At 36.7% G+C, this 21,136-nt stretch overlaps 1 long non-coding RNA gene across 1 annotated transcript in view; it reads left to right on the forward strand.

The window, feature by feature from the left end:
• The window catches only part of LOC105010358, a 38,087-nt gene that overhangs the window by 8,080 nt on the left and 8,871 nt on the right, over window positions 1–21,136 (forward strand). The gene's annotated exons all lie outside the window — the stretch shown is intronic.

The raw sequence follows: 21,136 nt of genomic DNA on the forward strand, positions 1-21,136 counted from the left end.
TGCATTAAAGGGGTTCTGATTCAATGTTGATTCGATCATTTGGGTGTTTCCTATAGGGGAATCTACTAGGACAAACTCAGGGAATTTGTAAACTAGCATTTTTTCTGCACGGCAGATCTTGAAGAGCAGCACGGGCGTACAGTTGTGCAACTTAGTTTGGTTTATTGGCTGTGTGGGTGACAAAGTGTGGGGTCAAATCTGCTTCCATAGTAACATTATTTATTCATCTCTGTTTCAGGAGATGACAAACACGTGTGCCAGATGGATAACTAATTTATGGAAGTACAGAAATATAATGAAAACATCTTAGAAATAGGATGCCTGTTTATTTTGACATTTTTTAAATAACAAATTTCAAGAGCAAAAATACTATATGCAACCTTACATATCCTATTAGCTCATACATGAAAGAACAATATCTAGTGAAACACAAAAGGATTTGCCATGCTTCTGTAGACGCCAACAACAGCAGAGCTATGAATCAACTGTTAGAATCGGTGGTGAGATGACTGTATTCAGTTACGTTCTGTATATCTTTGTTTTCTGAAATACCAAACAAATAATCAGTAACCAAATTCATGCAGGATTAATGTCCACCAAATCTTTGTGATATAATGCCAAAAATATAGTGTTTGCATGAGTTGTCTTCCATCCTGGGATATTATGCTCTAGTATAAGGTGCAACAGCAGCAATATATAAGTGCAACAGCTGCAATTATTTATTTTATGCCTACATTTCTTTTAAGAGGTCTGCATTGTGAAAAGTGAAATAACTTAGCAGCTGGTCTTATTCAGTGTGAATTACAGCAGTCAGTGCATACATTTTCACAATTGGTCATATTGCCAGTACACCCTGCCTTAACAGGAGAGACCCAACCTCCTTGTCCTCCTACTCACAGGAAAACTGAGTAAGCAATGCTTTCTGGTTTCACGTCCCCTCCTGTAAGAAAAAGTAAAATCTAAGAAATATGTTGATTAAACACAGGTGCGATTTCTTCTGAAATGAAAGCAAGAACATTTTTTTGTTGCTGTAACATGTCTGAAAATATTTGTCGTTTCTATGCAATTTATTAATCATTTCACACTATAGTGCCTTTTGTGTGTCTTCTGGTTTGACATAAACAATGTGGCTATAAAGAATGTGAATATAACGGTTTGAATTTCAAATAGACAACGGAAATATTTTTGACTCATTCATATTTTGTTGTGGCTTTAAATCATATTCTGGCATTTAAATTAAACTACATATTATAATGATATCAAGTGTTAGATTCACAGTAATTCACAGAAACAAGATGAAAGTAATCAACATGAAAAAGAATGGCATAAAAGACTCTAAGAAACCCAGGGTAACATAGAGGAATCTACATACCTCTCTTGCCACAATCGATGTTGAAGTTTAATAGACAATTATCAGAGACTTCACAAACTTGACCTACATGGGAGATCTGTAAAATAGAAACCTTTGCTCACAACAACTGATGTTTGTATATATCAAGAGACAACCAGACAACTTCTGGGTAAAGAACAAAACTACTGGAACAATGTGATCTGGACAGTTGATGTTAATGTGGAGCTGTTTGGCCAAAATGCAAGACACTTTGGCAAAAAGGAAAGAAGCTCATACCAACTGTGAAGCATGGAGGTGGTGGTATTATCATTTTGGGCTGCTTTGCTGCTTTAGGGCTTTGGAAACTTGTCATCAGTGAGAACTTGCCGTTCAGTGAGAATTCTTGAGGAGGATGTGAGGCCATCTGTCAAAAACCTGAAGCTGAACCAAACATGGATATTAACCCTGGAAAATGATCCCAAACTTACAAGTAAAGCTACTACAGAATTGCTCAAAAGAAGAAATCTAGGGCACAGATTTCAGTCCTATCAAAAATGCTCTGGTGGGACTTGAAGCAAGCGGTGCTTACCAGAAAGCCCTCAAACACAGCTGAAGCAGTACTGTAAGGAAGAAATGGCAAAAAATCCCCTTTGGTTTGGTATTGTAAGAAAAGGGGACTTCGGGTGACATTGGTTGTTAGGTTGGTCGAGTTACGTCATGGCTCCCATATTTCTCACTAAATACAACCTCAGCTGTAGCTGGATTTCAAGGTGTGCTCCACTCGATATATTAACTGTTGGCTTACAGTTATCACTGGAAAAAGACTCATCTACTATCTTCCCATCCATTTTCACTGTAGAGGTCATGCTGCCTCCTCTTTTGGATCACTCCCACAGGATACTGTTTGTCTTGGCGCTGATCCCAGTTCACAGACTGCATCCCTTCATTAATTGTTTCCATGGTTACCAAACAAAAGAGCTGGATTTTTGGCCTGCTTGTTCTAGTTGTCCCCTGAATTTCCATGCTGACTCCGTACACGGTTTGTTAGCTGCGTCGCTGTTGTGAGGGGACTGGAAACTATGTATATCTCGTTCTGACTAATGCCATGCCAGCTGTTTGAAGTTGATTGTACTAATAGTAAGTACATTTTATCTTAAGATATTGTTTCAGGATTTTTCTTCTATATTGAACAGGAAAATGGGAAAGATAGTGGAGAAAGCATTTGCTGAAAGAGCAGTAGATGGGATTCAGACCCATGCTGAAGCAGTGGATGGGATTCAGACCCATGCTGAAGCAGTGGATGGGATTCAGACCCCATGCTGAAGCAATGGATGGGATTCAGACCCATGCTGAAGCAGTGGATGGGATTCAGACCCATGCTGAAGCAGTGGATGGGATTCAAACCCATGCTGAAGCAGTGGATGGGATTCAAACCCATGCTGAAGCAGTGGATGGGATTCAAACCCATACTGAAGCAGTGACTGGTGGACCATCCTTGGCCTGGAATGTAATTTTGAAAAATGTATTTCACAATTTATCTCTGTGCTACATGTGATGATATTAGCCTACTCATTATTATAAAAATAATGATGACCAGCAAAAAAAAAAGGAAAGAAATCAAGGAGAGGACGGAGCAGGAACTGCTGTACAGGTAGGGCTACTATTAAATGCACATTTACCAGACCATTTTAAATTAAACAAAAAACACTATTGCTTTTGCAGTAATTGTCATGTTGAAACGTGAACCATCTTCCCATCTCCATCTTCCTAGCAGAGGGCTGCAGGTTCTCCTCAGGGATCTGTCAGTATTTTCCACTGTCTATTTTCCCTTCAATCCTGACAAGTTCTCCAGTCCATGCTAAAGAGAAACGCACCCACAACAGGAAGCTGCCACCACCATGCTTTACTGTAGACATGGTGTTCTTTGGGTAGAAAGATGTATTGGGTTTTCACCAGACATCATTTGCGTTCAGGCAATTTTTTGGTCTCATCAGAACACTACCTTTGCCGCTCAAACAAGACTTGATGTTGCCTTTTTTGAGGAGTGTTATTTTGCCACCCAAACCAGATATGTGGAGTTCTTGTGATACTGTGGTCACATGCATACATTTACCAGTCTTTGCCATAAAGGCCTGAAGTTCCTTCAAAGTTGCCAATGGCTTCTTGGTAGCCTCACTGATATGCCCCCTCCTGGCCCAGTCATCCAGTTTCGAGGGACAGACAAAGCCATTGAATTTTATATCCACCCCATGACTTTTCCACAACTTGATCTTGAAGATCTTTCGAAAGTAACTTTCCTCCCATAGTGGATTCTTTGGTTTGTATTCACCTACCAAGCAGTGAAGTCCTCCATGAACATCTGTTTTTATTCTGAACCTATCAAAATCACTACAGTTGATCACATATGGAAGCCAGTTTTCTTGATTTGTGATCTGGAAGGTGGTTGGTTATACCTCAGCAAGTTGGCAAATGCAATGCTAAGGGGGATCTTCACTTATACAAATGGGGTATTTTACTGTTTTGATTTTAATTCATTTTCAGAATCAGTTCTTTTCACTTGGGTGTGTCTAGGTTACTGTGTGTAAATAAAGCCATAAAGAAAGTCTGATTTTAAGTGTTTTCATTTCAAGCTTTGAAAAGGGGTGGTGACTTTCTATACCCACTGTGTATGCATCCCATTATCCAACCTTGATCATTTGAGCAATGGAGAAACATAAAGATACCATAGAAAATCTGTATCTTTTGCATTGCTATAATTAACTTAATAATCGGATACCTACAGATTAGAGAACGTTAGAAAATCTTCATTTGAAAACGCTAGACCTTTGTTTGACAGGTCCCCCAACCCAATGCATTTCTTGAATTTATCTGACACATTTCAGTCTGTCAACCCACCCTCATGTCATTGGGTCAAAATTGGAGAAGGAACTAGGAATTGACATTTCTATTGCCGATTGGGAGAATACTTTGGGGTAAATGAATACCTGTTCAATCAAACCGCATGGCACTGTAAGTTACAACGGTTATTTACTCTAATGGTGTGGTCTGCTGTATTGTTCAGTGCCTCACCGTTGTACGGCACGGTACTGACCTATACTATTTTCTGTACTGTACTATATAGAAGTCATTTCTGCTTTGCTGATTTGTTCTGAAAATAGGATGAATGGAGCACCTACCCTCACTTCACGTGTTAATGTGTTTGTCTCAGTGAACCCACTTTCAATTTGTCTGTAAGAAAAACAGTCTTTAGAACAACGTATTAAAAGGGAGAGTCTTTGTGTTATTATTTTCATACTTTAATAAATGTACATTTGCATCTTAATAAAGGACATTACCCATTTTAGAACACACCATCACATAAAAATGTTTTGTGAGAAACTGTCCATACCATGACAGATGTTTCTAATTCAAACAAGCCATAGCAGCATCCTGTCCTGTGTGCCTTATTCATGTACTGTAGTGTGTGTCTGTGTGTGTTGTGTGGAATAGGACGTCCACTACCATGGGAAATGCTGCAGAGGAAGTGTCTATTTACAGAAGAGCTCCTTGGTTCCCATAGACTGCTCTGGAAGGGATGAGAGCCTTGTGACCGTGTCACTGGCCTGAGATCTGCTAATATGGATTAATTACGCATTATGCATGTGTGAACGTGCATTCAAATGCATGCACGCAACAATTTTCAATTCGGCACTCTTTTGAGCTTCATCGTTTTGTGCTCCCCCAACCCCTCAGTCCTGGTTGGAACACACTCCCACAACCACCCCTCCAGGGGTTCAGAGTGGGATCCCGAAAACGTGAACAGTCATTAAGGGAGTTATGACAGGCATGCAGAAATAGGAAGTGGTGGTTTTGATGACTCAGCTAACACATGAGCAGTAGTCTTCAGCTAGCTGCTCATTCTGTTTTTGCTCTCTCTGACTCATCTGGATATCTGTGGTTCATGGGTCCATGAGTGTATGAGTGGGCATTCAGCTATGTGTGTGGACAAGAAACTGGTTTCACTCTATGTGATGAAGCTGGCCCATTTCAAATGAATGGAGTTTGTTGTTCTTGGCATTCAGTGGATCTGGGCTCTGAAGAAGACCAGGAATGAGTGAGTTATGGGTAAGCCAATGCTGGGTCATTCATGTTTGATTGTTGTCTAAGTGTTCGATCTTCAGTTTGTCACGAAGTACTTAAAATCGCAAGGCTCATACTATGCAACTTTTTGAAAACCATGTGGACTGATGATAAATACAAATTATTATCTGATGGATGTTTTTAAGGGTGAATTTTTTATTTATTTGCGAATTACTATTCGAATAGAATTTGAATTGGCCACACCCCACAGGAAGCAGATTTGTAATTAAAGTGTAATTAAAGGAAGTGGAAATGTATTCAATTAAATATAATTAATTTTTATTCTTCATTCTAAAAGCATCCTAGATAGTAATGTTTATTTTTATATGATGTATGATTACAAATACTATGTAGCATAAGGTGGAAAATTTCTAAAAGCCTCTCCTAAAACAAATAGAAAAACTTTTTATCGTTGTTTTCTTAACCAGATATTGCTTAAAACAGTGGCGATTGGAAGGGAGCAAACTAACTATCTCATGATGAAGAAAATAATGTTTTCAGTTGAATTGCTTTGAATGAGTCTCCTGAGACCCTGTGTCTGCATATGAGGACACTATGGTTTAGGCTTCATGCACTTCATTCTGCTTAACTTAAACCTGTTGCCCTTGTTAGAAGACAGTTGTGTGCGCCATGCTTAGATATTATGCCTATCTGGTCCTTCTAATCCCAAATAGCTAAGATAAATTTTAAATGCATACATTATCAAAGCTCAGGTCTTAGGAGGTTGAACTCTACTTCTTACAATTTAAATCATAAGCCTCTAAGTCATTCAAGTAAATTATGCCTTTACCCTGGTTGGTGATCTTAAGGACCGAACCGATAGATGTCTGGAGGTGGTTTTACCACTTCAAATGATATACTTACTTTCCATGTAAGTAGTGGGCTTAATGTATGCTGCCTGCTAAACTGAGCTACGTTTTATTCATTTGACTAACTTAAAAGGTTACTCAAACAACTTGCACAATGTCTCAATTGCAGTTGAGGATTACATTTTTCTCTCTAGACATTTTTCTTTTCGGAAATTAGACTACATATGGAAGTTGCTCAACAATACATTTGTAAAGGTTTTAACAGTTTCTAGAATTTTTATTTCTAAACTACAATTTGCGACTTCTTGTCGCTTGCTATGCCCCTAAAGCAGAAGTGGATGATTCTTCTTTTTTTCACCTAAATCTGTCCTAAGTCAACATATGGTTCCTCATATACTCAGTTTTTTTGCCCAACAATAATAACCGAACAAAGATTGAAGCAATTTAAACAGATCACATCAGTGGTTGATTGCTATATTGAATAATCTTAGGCTTGGTATATATGAGTTGGTTATGATTTGGTTATGAGCAGAAAAGTTGGTTATAATTTTGGTTATGAGCAGAAAAGTTGGTTATGATTTTGGTTATGAGCAGAAAAGAATCTTGGCTGAGATGTTTTTTTGAGATATGGGTCTCTATTGGTAATAGAATCCCCCACGCTTATTCTGGTTCCGCTCATACTGCACCCATTTACTGTAAATTGAGCGTCTGTTGTGTTGTGGGCGTCCGTGAGGTGCTGGTAGTTTTGGTATTATGACCAGAACACCGAGAGCATTTCAGCGTGGGTAGGTGAGCGTGGGAGGCCATGACTGAGATTACTCAGCATTCTGTTACTTGGCAGAAAATGGAGCCCTCCTTGCTTAGATTGGCAGCAGATGTTTAAAAAATATATAATGTGACAAATATGGCAGTTAATCAATTAGGCTAGAAAATGTGGTGACTGGGAAATTATTACATTTCATAATTTAAATCAGAGTTTTGTTGTTATATGCTTATATACATTTTATAACTGCTTTGAAAGTGCATGAAGTTGATTTGATTTACTGATATACAGATCATCAGATGGAAACATTTAGGCTAGTCTATTTATAGTGTATGCTGGAGGTTTATATGCAGAACTTATCAGTTACTACATTGTGTAGTTTTGACAGTTTTATTTTGGTTTAAGATTGACAGTTTATAATTCCCTGTTTAGATTATGTCAAAGAGAAGATTGTGTATAAATGTCAAGTTAATGTCACTTATGAATATGAGTAGTAGTAGTGTAGTGTTTGTGTTTCTGAGTAAGATGAGAATCCTCATGGGTTTTGATCTGAACTCAATGACTAATACCTAAACAATTACTGATGAGGACCTTTTCAGTTTGTTAAGTATGTACTAAGATTCTTTAAGAATACACTTGAATGTGTCTAGATTAGTGTCTTTTTTCCCCTGCATTTTGTACATTGGAATGTGTGAATGTGATTTTTTTCTGACATTTTAAACTTTTTTGCTCTCTCTTGAAAATATTGACTGATCAGTTAAGTAAAACTATTTAGTTACATGATGCACATTTTATATAATGTTTTTTACTCAGTAGTAGCCTACCCCTGTCCTCTTGTGATGAATTTGTTTGTTTAGAGGAACAATATTTCTAACATTAAAATAATGATTATATGCCATGTTTGACAATTTTATATATTATTAGAAGCATTCTTTCTCTCTCTCTGACAGATAATGCAAAATAATGTGGACTGGAGATTGGGTCAGAGATTATGTGGTGCTTTGGAAACAAACAGTGTGTTGCTAGTCATTTGATTGATATAATGATTATATGTTGTACTGTACCTGGAAGTAGGGTTGTGCTTCATAGCACCTCAGAGGAACTCGGTACACAGCATCTTATAGCCAAGGCCTAATGGTTGCCAAAAACGTTATCTAGTTACTAAATCAAACGTTGTAATGAATGATGATATACAGTGTTGTATTGAAATATCGTACTCTGTAATTAAACATAGTAGAAGTAGTTTTCTTTGAAACAATGGTTTGTCTGAAAACGGATTTATAGACTGTAACCAGTAGATGGCATCGTAGTCCCAGGAAAGTGTCTGAGCTTTTTCACAGCAATCGGTAGTACAATGGGACAGTTTATAGTTCAGCATAATTGTACTTTTAGTATTTCATCTTTCAACATGTTCCAAAAATATAACCGTGTAAAATATTTATTTAGATATATTGCCTATAAGCCTATATATATAATATGTTTCGATCTGCACGTTTTAATGTATATTGAGTTCATTGAGTATAATGCAATACAAGTGACCCCACACAATTTTCTCATCGTTCATTCGAGTTAAACTCAAAATGTACTGTACGTTGGCATGATTATTTTCCAATTGGCTTTTTTTGCGATATATAGCCTACTTTCTCGTAGGCTATGTTTGCACGCCAAAATAGCCACATCGTAATTGGCGTAGCTACCCCTTACCAGAAATATGCACATTTTATGGTCGGCTGATCTGTTTCAATGTATAATGATATTTTAGACAAAACCACATAATCATGTGTTTTTTGCCCAAACGAAAATGTCGTCGTCCGAATGTTTTGAAATATGATATAAGAATATATGGTTAACTATTAGATCGGTATGGATATACATTCTACTGTGTCAAACTATTGTAGGAGTTTTGCCAGTCAGTTTAATTGAGGACAGAATAAATGGAATTGCCTGCACAACGTCGATGACAAAGCTAGATTACGATAATTGATGGTGGATCTTTTCCAACTAAGCTATTTAACATTTATAATAGGCTAAGTAATGTCTATTGGTAAAGAATATAGACTAACTGAATATTATATTCAACCTAATATTTGAAATAAACGAAATATATGTAGCTGTTTTGTTTCACCTTCGGTAAAAACCTCTTAAATTTAGGTGATAGGATTGTGTTTTTTTTAAGTGATATGCTCAGAAAAACCAAAGGTTATTGACCTTACATTTTGTGAGTAAATTGTACTGTATGGAAACCTATGCATGAAACGCTATCCCTATTTCATATGACATTTTCACTAACACCCCAAAGAGGAGTTTTATTTTTAATTAATACTGCTAAAACCACTTTCTAAACAAACAAATCACTCAAATTTCAAAACGTTTGCTGAGGCTTTGTGTTTGATAAGAAGGCGATACGAATCTGACATATAATTTTCTGGGGTTTGGAGATGAGTTTTGGTGCACTTTTAGCTTGGGTTGGTAATGTATTTGAGGTTAATTTCAAACACATTCCTTTATTTTGAAACCTGAATATATATTTTACTAGAGAATATAAATATCCAATAGAAAAATGTAAGTCTTGTTATTGTATTACACACTCTTAGCCTAGGTTAAAAGGCATACACTGAAGCCTAATACACACCTGCTCAGAACAACACAATTAGTGTGTGAGGAAATGAAATTGGTAACATTTTTAGGGTAGTAATTTTAGTTGAACTTCTGTGACATATTTCCTATTTTTAAAAAGATTGTTGTTATGTAAGGCTGAATTTGAAATGAGTGCCCTCAAAGCTTATTGTAAGGCCTGGGATAGAATGAAGCAAAAGTATATACATTTATGTTAATGTGTATTTAGGCCCATTTTAATTATTGTAAACCATAACAAGCATTACAAGCATTCATTTAAAATATAGGACATGACAAAGATCAGATATTTTTTGGATGTGATACTGGGTTTGGGAAAATCATTGACATAGACTCACACCAATCTGTAGTTACTGATCAACCTTGTGATTTCTACAGTAATAGATGTGTTTGAAATCCCTTGATTTATTTTCACATGTATTTTGGTCTACAAAATTCTGGACAATGGTGCATTGCTAGAAGGCTATTGTGTCAAAGGAAAGTTGTGACAATCCATTTCTGAGTCAGACACCTCCACAGTCTGTGGTTATGGCAATGCATGATGCTTATCCTTTAGTCTTTTTCACTTTCAGTCAGTGGAAAAAAATATCAGAAAGGTAACAACATTAAAGAGCTTAAATCAGCCTATACCTTTTGATTTCATGCCACAATCTCCCTATCATGAAACATGTCAAGTGGTTCCCTGCTGCATGAAGGAAATACTCTCTGTTTGGTAAATATACTCAAATTATTTCTGTTGTGTGTTTGTTTTTTCTGTTATTTGTGGTAACTATGAGGTTTATTATTTCCATATGGGATTTTTTTGTTGGAACGGTTACATCCGTTACTAGGTCTTGTGCCCCTTTTTCAGACAATAAGGGGCGTGTGTGTGTGTGTGTGTGTGTGTGTGTGTGTGTGTGCATAAAGCTCTAAACATTATCCAGTCCTATATAGCCGCACTTTGCCATAGATCCGCCTGGACTGATTGATTGGGCTTTGATTGTCTAAAGGAGCTAATAACGTAGACAGCGGAGTTCTTGGATTTATAAACTTAAGTATGTAGCAGGCAACCCTGGCTTTGTAAGCACTTTGTACTTCCAGTTTAGGGGACCCCTGAATAATCTAACTAAAGCACTTCCATTGTCTCCTCTATGACTACAGAGACAGTGAGAACATGACAATGTGGGCAGTGAGTACTAGCAGATTTCGGGTGTGGGAATGTAAGATGGCAAACAAGATGAATCTATCTATAATGTCCATCCTGCTGTCTGACCCCACAGCGTCTGTTTGTCTAGTTGGTATTTTAATCTTGGAAGTATTATCATTGTCACTTTTATGTTACTTTCTTTAGTATTTATGTTATATATAATCAAGAGACACATGACATAGCTAGAGTTGCAATAGGTTTGTTGCTTAAAGGAACAACATATACTATATGTATGTTTAAGTTCACACAAGAAGTAGAATGTGTGAATCATTAATGTAACCTTATGAGACTAAATGGTTGTATTCTTTATACTTTTTTTTTTGGGTCATAAATAATGCAACTAATAAAAAAATAGTGAAAGCAAGTAAACATAAATAGGATCACATGGCATGACTGGTGATTGAAGCAGGTTGTGTCAATGAAACCCTACAGCACATAATAAGCTGAGACAATGTGACACTTTAGTGGACAGCGTCATCATTTGAAAGCTGTGGTTCAGTGCAGTTGTCCTCCTATGTAAAAGGAAATTGAGCAAGTTTGGGAGGCAATACTATCTCAGACAAATAGTGTGATATATAGGCACTTCTGATGGCCATCTGCAAGCATAGCAGATGACTAGATTACTTGTCTAGCTATCTGCTATGCTGGCTGATGTGCATACAACCATATGCTGTGCCTCTAATGAAAGAATATATAAAAACTAAAAACAGGCACAATACATTTTTAACTTAAGAGCCCAATTCAATCAAACTTGAATTAATTGCTATATTTATGCAGTAAAACCTTTTCCACTGGTCAAATTAACTCACTGATGTGTCTTGGTTACTATTTTAAACTACAGGTAGATAAAAAAAAAAACATGTTTTTTTCATTCTTCAAGCTGCATGGATCACTGGTGTGTTTGCCTGCCTAAACCAAAAGGGAGTTGTGCATCTGGGAGTCTGATTGCTGGGTGCGTGTGTGTTTGTTGGCAGTGCTTGCTGGAATTTGTAGTGCAGTTCATCGTGGGTGGTATTAAAGTGGACAGCATTAATTGACAATTCAAATCACTGTGCTGTATAGAAAAATGTGCCACAGGCCGGTCTGGCATGCAGGCCTTGTTTTGACACATGCATTTAAATGGTTGTTGTAGTAAGTAGTAGACTCTTACTTTTCTTTGCTACAGGTGAGAGGACAGGGGATAATTGAGCTAACTGGCAGATGTGAAGGCAAGGAAATGAAGCCAGGACATTGGAGATAACACTCTTACGATCAGTGCCATGGGGTCTTTAGTGACCACAGAGAATCAAGAAACCTGTTTAATGTCCCACCTGAAAGGTCTCTACACAGGGCAATATCCCTTTCACTGCCCCGTGATTTTAATTTTGCACAAAGAGGGAGAAGTGCCCTCTACTGGCCTCTAACACCTCTTCCAGGAGCTTCAGGTCTTCCTTCACAGAATCGAGTTGGGCCCAACACGCCTTAACTTGAAAGCCAGCATACTGGCGGCTCATCCTGAACCCGCTGTCGAGGCTGTCCAGAAATACTCCACGCATACAGTCTGCGTTATAGCCTGGTGGTTAGTTCATTGGGCCAGTAATTGAATCCTGGGGGTTAACAATATACTGATGTGCCCTTTTAAAAGGCACTTAATCCAAATAGCTCCTTAACATGAACAGCTGACCCTCACTGTTAAACCACTCTGGGATATGCAAGACATTTGCATAATCAATATTATTAGGGTAGTATAAGGGTGTGATATATCATAATAATTATAAATCATTTATTATTATTATTATTATTATACAAAACAAACTTGTACTGCGGTGAACATGCAACACAATGAGAATTACTACACCAATAGTAAATTGTTATGTAATAATAATATTTCCTGTAAACCTTAATTGCTGGCGTGATGGATGAGACCACAGGTATGACAAGAGAAATCGTTTTATTGGGTTTGCTTTGAAATAGCAAGAAGGCATTTCAGGGGTTTGCGGTTGCACAGTGCCAAATAATTGCTCTTAGCAATGGCATATTGGCCATATACCATACCTTATTGCTTCAAAAGACATTGTGAGCTCCTACAGAATGGAGGAGATCTGTGCACTAGCACAAGTCTACATAGGTATGTGTGGGCTTGTTTTGAATGCACAGATGGCACTAACCAAACATAGGATGTTGAAATGTCACTGAGAAATATCAAATCCTCCACAAAATATCTCAGACTGAATAATAAGGCTGATCTTTTTTTGAAAACCACAAGCTTTTCTCAGTTTTGTTGTCAGGTGTAATTTGTTTACACTGGAAGTTGGTTGTCTTATTAATGTAATAGAAACATTCACATTCTGCCTGTTAACTCACTTGTTACTTAAAAACATTGCAAACACAAATGATAGTTCATGTGTTAATCCAACTATATTAGAATAGTTAATCAACTATATTAACTAGTTGTCAGTTTCTCACTAACAAAAAGTGAATGTGGTTGATAATCTAAATCCATGTCTTCAATCAATGATATTCATTAGTAGAAATGTAGGCTCTGTTCATGTGTCTAGCGTCTAACATATAACCTTTAGTAGTGTAAGGATTTCATGGAATTTCAACGAGTGGGGAGATTGTTTGAGGTGTGTGTGTGTGCGTGTGTGTGTGTGTGTGAGAGAATTTGAGTGTGTATGTGTCAACCCTCCCACCTGTGGTTGTGTGTGCTGTGTGACATTCGGGTGCTCTTAGCTAGACTGTAGGAGGCCTGCAATCTTAACGGCTTTTACAAAGGGACAAAATGTCTGCTGCATGAAGAACCCACCTCAGTCCATTTCATAAGGAGTCTGGTACTATACAGTGATGAGAAATTTTAACACTAATTTCCAGATGGCCATAATTGTCAGATGTACATATAAAGAAAATTCTACATCCGGTTATTATGACTGTACAATTTCAGAATTTAAGTCTTCATATTTAAGCGTATAGGAAAACATTACTTTTTATTTTTTTAAACAGACTTTCAAGTGGTTCAAATTACAAATAGTGTCATGTGTCCTGATATTCACCTGTGGGCAAATGCATTTAAAGTTACAGTGAAACTATGTATATTCAGTCAAATATCCCTTTTAGGTAAATGTCAGATAAAGTTAATGTGCTTTTAGATAGAGGAGGGAGCTATTGGAGGATGTTTACATTACTGTATGTGTCTCCATGATGGCTATAGTTGACCTTGTTAAAAGGTTCTCTGTGGTAAATTTACTCAGTCTTATTTGACTGAGTTTCAGTATTGAATGTTGGCGTTCATTATTACGTAGGAGTAAATGGTTGTTATCTCCAGTGTCCAATATCAACTAACTTTCTAAGAGCGTTTGAGATTTAAATCGAAACCTGTTTGAATATACGTATAATTAACTTAAGTCTACTAGGCTTTCCCAAATTTACCAGATATTGGTAATGTCATGGTTTTCTTGTCACATTCTTTAAGGTATTTTATTTTTTTAAACACCCCTGCATTTCCTTTTTTGTCTTGAACTCTCTTCTAAGCATTTTTTTTTGGTACAGTAATTCGGACCAAATGTTTTCAAATTTAACTAAAACTTTGTTTTGAATTGGCAAGTGTATAATAGTTCAGGTGTCCTGTCTTTTCTCTTTCTTCATCTCTTTATCTTTCTCTGTCTAAAAGGAGGGAAAAGTCTCAGCAAGTCAGCCCACGGCTCTGAAATCCTCTCAGTTTAACCACCAAATGCATCAAAGAAATGCTCTCTCCTGTGTCATCTGACTGATTTTGATAGTGAAAATGCACAATAAACCGTAATTATTTTGTGTTTTTACAAGTACTATTCATCTTTTCTATTAATTTGCAACTCATAATTTTTTGTGGAATACAAAATAGGTCATCTGTTATCTGTTATCTGTTTACTGCAAGACTTAGAATTAAATTATATGTGGATATAAATTCACACCACACAGTTTGACCTATCTAATCATAATTTGTCTTGAATGTATATTTTTTTCTGAATTAACAAATTACACATGTATATTAATACTGTAATTTTCATTAAAGGCCTCTTTGGATTGTTAGGTCTAAACTGTTTTTAGTGTTTAGTAATGTAAAAGTTGTCAAAATCAAAGTTAATTAAGAAATACATATTTTCTATAAATGGTGGTAGCTCATTAATATTGTTGCCTATTTGTGTTAGACTTGTTTTTATATAAATAAATCCCAAAGTCATTCTGAAACTATGATGGCTGGGGTGATAATATTATAGGCGTTCAGGGGAAATTTGCCTCATGAATGTTCTTTCACAACCCACTCAAGTTTCGATAGGAAAAATCGTTAACCTTTTCAGCAACAACAAATGCCTATCAAAAAACAAGTTAAATATATTTTAGGCTCTATTTCTTTGTCACAAATACTGAGACTATTGATGGAGGCTATTGTTTCACAATTGAAAGCATGGCAGTTGAATGTATACATTTACTATCCAAATGCAGACTTAGCTAATCACAACTTTGTTTGAGATTAGGCCTGCTTGTACATTTCCATACGTTTTTGTGTTTAAGTTAGACAGTCTCTGCCTTTTCTGCATAAGAATGACAGTGTGTTGAAGTTTGTTAATTGTTATTATGTTGACTACTGTTCTGTGTTGGTTTCTTGACATTTAGATTTTATGACGAAGTGTCTAGCGCAAACCTATTTGGGGGAAGACATTACAACCCATAACATGATGCTGCCACAACAGTTCTGTAAAATGCAGAGGATCAAAAACATTGCCTTTACCCTACATTACTGGCCTGTATGCCATAGTGAACAAATTAAGCCTGTGTTTAAAACGAATTGCATCCAATATTCTGTTTACAACAAGACTGTCAAGACAATACTGCAAATGAATTTGCTTTTTGGCCTAAAAAGAAAACTACAGACTTGATTCAAATTCAATACCACCAACATAGTGGAATCCTCTGTATTATTCAGTTTTGTGATGCATCATGTTCTTGGTGTTCAACAGCAGAGACTTTGGTGGTTGTCAGGATCAAAAGAAATATGAAAGGAGCAAAGCCCAGGTAAAAAGCTAAGAGAAGATTCTCCTTCAATCTTTAGAAAACATCATCCCGGAATAAAAATGTATACAAATTAAAAAGGTTAAACATATTAGTGGGACAATTAAAATGTTTTGCATAAATGTACTTCAAATGTTATATAAAAATTGCTTTTCCAAGTTGTGTCGAGTGGTCCTGAATGGTCCAGCCTCTCTTCTGATTTAAAATCACTAAATAATATATACTGTTTAAATTTACTGAGCTGGAGTAACTTTGAGAAAAGCAATGAATGTGTGTTGCTCTCAGAGTTGGTAGGCCTGTATTTAAAATGTTTAAAGCTGTAATACATGCAGGAAGGGCTTCCATCTAATATTGTATTTGATGTGTGAAGACAAAGCATGGAGAGATTTTTTATGGTTTTTAGTCATATAGAACATTTCCTATTCTATTTTTCTTTACTTTTGAAAATGTGGAGTAGATTGTATACATTGTTAGAACAAAGTCAATCAATTAATTTCATTTTGAGATACATTTTAAGGCAGCAATATGTGAACACTTAAAAAGTCATGTAGGTTCACTGGCAGCTGTAGTTATAAGGGTGTTTTTTGTTATAATAAGAGATACATGCAATATTTATCCTGTATAATTGTGCTGTCTGTCAGTTGGAGTATAAAGTTAGTGAGTGGCACCGAGTGTTTATTTCAAAGCTCAGACTTGTCTAGACCACTTTATCTCCTCAGATTTCCATTAGTCAAGAGTGTGTGGTTATTTCTTTGTGTGAAATACAGAGTGTGTGGTTATTTCTCTGTGTGAAATAGCTCTTAAACACCTTCATTCACGTATCATTTGTTACTCCAACTGTAACATTTTGCAATTCAAATCCAACATCTTTACTATTTGCATACATATAACCTTTTGATTAAGCTTGGCGATGTCCTGTAATACCTTAAATAATGTCCTATTTGTGGAATTAATTTATTTTACTTGAATGGACAATGGTCATGTATATGTGTTAAATTGTTTTTGGGGCTATCTACATCTAAGTTATGAAATCCTTGTAAAACAGCGGCCTGATGTTATGTTCTATTTGACTTAACAGACACAAGACAATGTTACTCAATATGTATATATTTTTAGGATAAGCTATAAGGTCTGTGTGAAATACAAGAAAAGCTTAAAGTAGAAAGATTTAGCTTTGTTTTTTGCTGTTTTGAAGCAACACGCAGACATTATCCTCTCACTTCCTGTTTGAAGCTGTTTTGTTTACCATTGAAGGTGCTATTTTTAAATGGCTTACCGTGCATTCACGTCACGTCGTATTGGTCAGAGGAACTAAATGTCTACTTTGAAGGAATGACTTGGAGAGCGTTCACGTGCTCGGAACCTGGAAGGAATGCAAGAACCATTCTCTTCATTGACAGATAAAATGGCCAACATTTTCTGTTGGGATTTTCAGTGATACAGTTCGTTAGAGTTCTTAGAGTTTAGCAGGAAGATTGCAGTTGAGACATCACACCATTTCCTAATTGTAATCGGAAGAGTTGTGTTTATGTGTAGTGTTCCCAGAAAGAAGCTCACATTAGCCGGTTTCTTACATTAAAGGATTTCAGCATTAGCCCTACAGCTTACTTGAAATCTTCTTGGTTTGTTGTTTTTCCTCCTTATTCTTTGAGTATACATCCCAAAATTAACCAAATTAAAATTATTTCACAACATGAAAATATCTTTGCTTCTAAGGCTGAATTTGAATGCACATATTATATTTAGTTTGACTGTTTACCAGATTGCTTTGTAAAAAGTATATATTATGTGCGGTAGTGAATGTTTTTTATATGTGCAGTAGTGCATCTTTATCACAATTATCTTCATCATTCATTTAGTTGACTTATTCCCATGCCCTCGAGACAGCTTTTCTCTGACACACACCCAGACTGTGTTGTCCATGTAATTCACACCTTAAATTCAACCACACAAAGCTGTTGACCTTTAGCCTGACATCTTTGTGTCTGACTAATTCTAATACCTCTTTGTGACTGGCATACACACACATGGGGCTAATTTGAGTTTCTGTCCATGTTTTAATGTCTGTTTACCATTTGTGTGGGAGAAGGACGAGAGAAGAGGAGAGAAGCAAGGTGACTGAGCACTCTCTCTCTCTCTCTCTCTCTCTCTCTCTCTCTCTCTTGCGGGACATGTGTGGTGTAGAACTGCACCTGTTACTGAGGAACAGTGACCTTAAACCTTTCAGATCACACGCATCCTTCCATTCCCAGTATGTGATGAATGCCTGTAAGTTCAGTAAACCCACTCCGGGTTGGTCTGCCACTTATGGGATAACTTTACTAATCACCACACAAACTGTCCCAGCCACATAATGGATGGATACATGTTTGGATTTTTACCCACTTTCTATCTGAGATTAATTCACTAAAGTGGAACTCATCCATTAAGTACGCATGGATGATAAATATCTGCCATCAATATCAGAGGGGACATGGCGCTGGCTGCCGTGATCTCCTTCCCTAGGTGCCAGTGTCAGTGCTGGGCTCCTCTCTGTTATCGCACTTAGCACATCTGTCTGTGAAGCTACATTGCAAGGTGGAGAGCCTGTGTGCTACATTGTAGAGTGATCGTGCTCTGTCTTTAGATCCCTTTTGGGGAACAATTTCACTACTGCTCCTCAGTAGTGACAGTGATGTGCATTAAAACCATAACATGCTCCCTGGGAAGGAATTGTGCGGGCGAAATAAGATCTAAGGAGAAACGTCAAATGTCCATTTCCGGCAGTAAAACTCAGTTCATGGCCTATTACGACAAGTTTGTATGAGTGCATACAGATCAGTCTTTGGGGTGCATATTTTGTAGTTGCTTAACTGGTAGTTCTCAAAAAATTAAGCTCATGCACGCTTTGTTATAATGGTGCTGTAGATGAGAACATTGTTTGTTTATCAGTTGTGTTGAAATGTGTAGAGCTAGTCATATCAGAGTGCGGTTTGCTTCTACTGTTGTGGGTGGTTTTCTGAAATAGAGACACAAAAGATGAGTGAATCACATCAAAACTATATTTTTTTAACAATCTGCTCTGTCTCTCTCTCGCTATCGCCGTTATTTCATTCAGCAACATATTTTATAAATTGTGTAGTTTCAGGTAAAGTCTTTTTTCTGTCATTCATGTTTTATACAAAATTACCTGTTATCCATAAAATGCATGTTTTCCTTTAGTAGATTTTATGACAAGGTGTTTTCTGTGAAAGGCGGCTATTCTAATGATTAAATTCAGTGCCGAAAATCCTGTCGTCACTCTTAATCCTAAACCAGTTACTAAATCAATGTTGAAGTAGGCCTATAACATGATGAGATGTGTCAAAGACAAAGACAAAGCACATGAGCCATTAATCAGTTCTTTTATTTCAGGAGTAGATATAGTGTCTGTTCAATAAATAATTCATGACATCTTCTATGTCCTTGGGAATGAGGTCATGAAGAATGATTGCCCTTGTCTTGAGCAATGTTTTTGACATCCACTTCAATGTATACATATCCATCTTGTTATTGCATGATGATAAACGGCACACTGAAAATACCTTTGAACCTGAAAACCTCTGTATTCCAATTGTTGCAAGGCACAGAGACGCAACGGGTTATACAATGACATTTTAAATAAATGTGAGGCCTTCTAAGGCCTCTTTAGTCATAATGTCAGTCCATGATTTGTTAAGATGGCCTGAGAACGGTGTCTTGTGTAGCAGACCCATAGAGGTGGAAAGCGGTCTAGTCTGTGTATTTGTGCCATTATACTATAGCGTATATTCCTGTTGCGTGGACAGCTTCATTTTGGTAAAAGTAATTCATCCCTCTTAGGATGGATGAGCCAGTACTCAACCAGGTCATTAGGAGGGATCAGCCAAAGAAGTTGGTAGTTAGACTCTGTTGACTACATTAGAATGGCAGATACTACTTGGCTCCGTTTTCACAGGCAGCCCAATTTGGATATTTTCTCCTCAATAATTGATATTTGGACAAATCAAATGATCTTTGAAAAAGATTTGCTTTAATAAAAACTGAAATGATTGGTCAAAAGTAAAAAACAAACAGAATTGTGCTGCCTGTATGAACAATGATGCCTGTGCCCTGTTTGTCACTATGGGGTGGCCATTTTAAGTGTCTGTGCTAAAAAAATGTTTTTTTTTGTTCTTCTGCTGATGCAGCATCTTTCTGTATGCTTCGTAAGGAACACAGTACACGTCATCAACACTATTTATACTTGTTAATGTATTCTTGTGTTTAATTTTACAAGGATAGCACAGTAAAGAATGGTTCACAATAGTCAAGATAGCTAAATATATCAGATCTAAAATATAAGACAGTAGTTAATTTCACTTATATACTGTAGTTATGTCTATTCTTTGAATTAATAAAACCACCAGTTTAGTAGCATGATCATGATTTAAAAACACTTCCTCTCACTGACTAGCTGACTAATCCTCAATGTTAAAATGGAACTATTCCTGTCCAGTCTGTCTGTGTTTTACTATATGGGGTGAAGTGCGGTGTCTCACCCGTGCTACATTCTCCTAGATAAAGCATGTGCCAACAACCTCTTGCTTTTTGTTTCATATATATTCATTGGGAGGAGAAGAAAAACAACAACTACACCAGACAAAATATAGACTACAAAAACCTAAAACAAGTACAATGCACAAGATATTAAAAACAAGTATACATTTAGTTTATTTGTTCATCTCCTTTCTATGCTCTCCCCAACAATGCCCTGCCGGGAGTTCCACAAGAAGTTCACAGCTATCACAGTCCAGCGTCATTTTCTTCAAGGATCAGTTTGTCAAACAATGTCAAAGCTCATTTTCAACTAGCAGTAGATTCTATGTACTATCTATGTGTATTTTTACTTGAAGACATATGTCAAGTTCAGTTTTGGGAAATAAAACTGTTGGTAAATCTAAACAGACCTACATGTCCTGGAAAATAAATGTTAACCTGTTCTGCAATGTGTTTATTTTTAACAGACAAATAAGGAATCTATGTTATGATTTTGGCTTATTTTTATACTTTAAAACTTGTGCTTTCTGTCCAATCTGAGGTTTTATTCAAGTCTCTGTTTACATGTGTTTACAATAGTTGACTGAGGATGTGGCTTTCCAAACAACCTTCTGTCAATAGCTAATAGAAGCTTGGTGAAAGTGAGTGGTACTTGGGGCTAAGAAATAACACCCTGTGGTTTATGAGCAAGGGAAAAGTCAGAACCAGAGGTTTGCGGATCACAAAAAACACAT

The sequence above is a fragment of the Esox lucius genome, chromosome 6, assembly GCF_011004845.1.
Source record: "Esox lucius isolate fEsoLuc1 chromosome 6, fEsoLuc1.pri, whole genome shotgun sequence".
In the NCBI taxonomy this organism is placed as follows: domain Eukaryota; kingdom Metazoa; phylum Chordata; class Actinopteri; order Esociformes; family Esocidae; genus Esox; species Esox lucius.